This window comes from Perkinsus marinus (genome assembly GCF_000006405.1).
Source record: "Perkinsus marinus ATCC 50983 genomic scaffold scf_1104296965864, whole genome shotgun sequence".
NCBI lineage: Eukaryota > Perkinsozoa > Perkinsida > Perkinsidae > Perkinsus > Perkinsus marinus.
In genome coordinates, this window is record NW_003204184.1 from 89,022 (window position 1) to 93,028 (window position 4,007).

Consider the following 4,007-nt stretch of genomic DNA (forward strand, 5'->3'; position numbering starts at 1 on the left):
TGGTGTGGATCCTCCTCAGCGAAGAGATCGTTTCCCCGCGGGGTATCGTTGGGGCCATCGGACGATGAGGCTGGCAGGAATAGCAAGGATAGAAAAAGGCCTCGCTAGGACTACCGGCTTCCTCGTCGACGAAGTCCTTAGCAGTCTTGAGTCGGCGAGCTGTGGTGGGTCCAGCGCGACTGGACCTCGGCGATGATGATGATAAAGATGGCGCCGGGTCGGATGATGATGGGGAGGAAGGGGAGCTCATGATCTCAGGTATAACTCATTGAAGTTGATCGTTCCCGTTGCAACAGAAACAAGACAGCACATGGCACTATTAACATCGATAGAAACAGGTGACGATTTACTTCACTGATATATGGTTAAAATAATACCAACGACATCGGGATCGGATTGTCCTACTACCTCCCTGAATAGCCTGCAGGGCAGCCTTTGTAACATCGATCATGCAGGAATCGGTCGAAAAATCCCCACAGTGGCGAATGATTTGACAAGAAGGGAAATATCGTGGTGAAGATAGTAACGCTGTTTAGGCGTACTGGCAACTACCTCAAGATCGACGAGATGCTGTCCAATAGCCACGTCGGCCACAATGTTGGTAGACTCCTCCGGACCAGGATTTTGCAGGTCTGTGAAATCACGCGTTTCACAAATTTCAATCTCAAAACCTTCTTGAAACATGGTATAAGCCTACCGGCGCCCCGAAAACTGCTCGCCCGCCCCTAAAAATCATTCTTCGCCCTTAGATCTTCAAAGTCCGCCTCTAACTCAAAAGCGGAAATTCCACCCTTACAACACACTTTCTACTCAGCTAAAGTGTTGCGTATGCTTCATCTGTGTGTCCTGCCATTTCGTGTCAGTCATGGCTTGGAATCATTTGATCATGGACGATTCGGCACACTGGTCTGAAACTAGCTTGATCATTGTATCGGCCAAGGTTTCGGAACAGTTGAGTTGCTTCACTAGGCCTCCTCGGAGAGGGGGCGGGGCTCACGTAATTCAAGCAAAAACGATTAACTCGATCGACTCCCGCGCCGAAAAGGGGAAGTCAAGAAGTCGCGAGTTCGATCCCCACGGACGTCATTTTTAGCGCAATTTTTCCGTCCGTTTTCGAAGCAACTGCTGATGGAAATATGCTTTCCGGCGCCCGGAAAATGCTTCCGGAACGCTTCCCGGGGCTGCTTACGGGCTTTTGTGAGCTATAGAGTGGGGGAGCGTGGACGGAATTCGACCGTCAATCTCGACGATTGCTGAACTTCGGGGTCTCGAATATCATATCCATAGCTATTCCCATACAGTTCAGGTCAGTTCTATGACTCGGCTTTAGACTATCAAACACAATTACCGATACTCTAGCAGTGATACTTGACTCCGGACTTGCAACCCGACTAGTGTATATGATATAATCAACCCGCTTCAACACTCCAAAGCAGTTGTTTTCCAACTGATTATCATGAGCAGAGGTTCATAAAGAGGAGTCGCTTACAATGAAATCATTCTGGAATTCAGTAACTAGATCTTATATCCATGACAATGGAATGCAAGAGAGATCGATGCTACGCGTCACAGTCGTTTCAGCAAGTGTCTCCACGAGGGATCGTGCCCGGTAGACTCCTTATGGTTAGTAGAAATTAGATTTCACATGACTAACCACGCCTTCACTGACGAGGACGACATGAAGATATTCAGTTTCATAGTCGACGAGGCTGCTGTTGCTATGCGATGCGGGAAGCTGGTCCGGGCATGTGGACATAAGGTCTGGAGGAAAGCTGAGCAGTAAAGTGAGTGACGCAGTTTAGAGCTGTCGACTCTGCCCGATCAGCATACTCTTGTCTTCCTAGGTATAGCGCCACCGCACACATTCCAGAGTATGAAAACCCGTTGGATGAGATACATAGAACCCTGCTACGTCGAGTTCTCTGGACGACTCGCCGAAAGGATGAATAGTCGAAGAACCCCGCATACTGTATGTCGGACTCTAATTACGAGACATTGCGATCCGACCGACTTTAGTAGCTAGTTCTCGCTTCTACATCAGCTCAGTTCGGATTCGGCTCGCGCATCAACTCAAGAAGTGGTAGAGAATCACTCCACATCATCGCGAAGAAGGGCTCAGAGATTGGTAGAAACAAGAGACCGGACAGGACGGAGGGGAACCGGTGGTTGTGGACCCCATCCGATGATACACAGTATGCGATAATACTAGTGTGTCACACAATATGTAGACTACACATGTGACTAAGTCACTGGCAGTGACGCACTACATTGTCACGAGTCACTTCAGATCCGCTACATCCGTTAGCCGATAACACCTTCACTACCGGAATCAGCAATTAGTGAAGATCCGTCCGTCGCCCTTGTCTCACCTCCTTACCTTGTGTTGTTTGTAAATGCCGAAGGTCCACATGAATGTGGAGGAGAGAGTGCTGGATATAGGAGTCATGTTTGTTCAAAGTGGAGCCGTTGGAGTCTTCATACTGAGCTGAAGACTGCGACCGCACGCCCGAGACCCTTAGGAATAGGACTAGGCGGGATTACTCCACACCTGATATGGAGCACACTCGGATAACTGAGGCAGAGAAGGAAATTTCCCAGGAGCAGCTCTGAAGGTAAGTTCAGACGCACGCGCGTCAATAGTATCGGGGCTTCAGGATTGACTCAATACTGAAGCGCCGAATCACGCCCCACTGCATGTCCCTTTGGTAGGGTCTCAAGACTATTAAAATACACATTGCCAGCTCACCCCGGAACCGATGCTGACGGGATCCCGTGACCCTGCAGCGTGCTCAAGCATGTGGGTCCTCGATCTTGGGTACGGGTTCCACAGTGGCGTCCATTCGGGCTTTCTGTGCGGCTAACGACAAAGTGCCAGACGATGAGAATCAACCATACTGTTTGGCGTTTGATATCAAAATCGGCAGTTCCTTCTACTTCGTATTCTCGTGCACGAGATTGCTGAGGGAAGGAACGAAGCACCAAACACTCACTTGTGATTATACATCAGCACCCAGCTGGTTAGGGATGCCACTGCTGGTGATGGGAAGCCTCGATTGGAGAGGCCACTTCAGACCGATCGGCGATCGCCTTCGCATTAACCAGCCATCAAACCCAGGACGATGTCGCATCCGTCTTCTGCTGCGTGGCGCGATCGGCTGAGAAGATACACGGTCCTTTCGTATCAAGCGTACTTGTCGCTGATGCTGCGGAATGTTTTACGAATGCTTATAAGCAGGTATAATACCTGCTTATAAGCATTCGTAATAGTCGTTTAGTAATGATCGCATAGTAATAATCGTATAGTAGTAGCCGTATAGTAATAATCGTATAGTAGTAGTCGCATAGTAATAATCGTATAGTAGTAGTCGTATAGTAATAATCGTATAGTAGTATTCGTATAGCAATAATCGCATAGTAACGTAGCGATGCAATCATAAAATAATTCAGGTATTCGGCGAGTTGAGTCCGACGGGGCTGAGGCGTGACTTACGTTGGGAGTACGGCTCATTCAATCGGGGAACTAGGCTCTATTGCTGGGTTCACATGTTGCGGGCGGTCCGAGGGTGGCTCCCTACCTACATCAACAAGACCACAGAGGGGTCTGTTGCAGCCGCTCAGGTGAAACGCGGTGAATTTTATAGGGATATCAAGGTCCTTCATTGCTGCGGGAGCGATAAACTATTCGATGACGGAGTGGAACTATTCGTGGCGAAATGGAAAGCAACCCACCCCCACCTCATCGAGAAGTTCGGCAAAACCTGGCTTCTGAAGACGGCCACTTGGTATTCCACCAATTCCACCAAAAATCAAAATTCGACCATTTTTGACCGATTTTCTGTAGATTTTGCATTTTTCTTATCAACTCAGGCTCCGTGACAACAATAACAAGTTGTTATTAACAACTAACTGTAACAAGCTAACTCATTTGACAGGAACGGATACTTCAAAAATATTGATAATGGAAAAATCACGCCATGTGTTTGCGTGCTCCATTGCTCATCACTTGT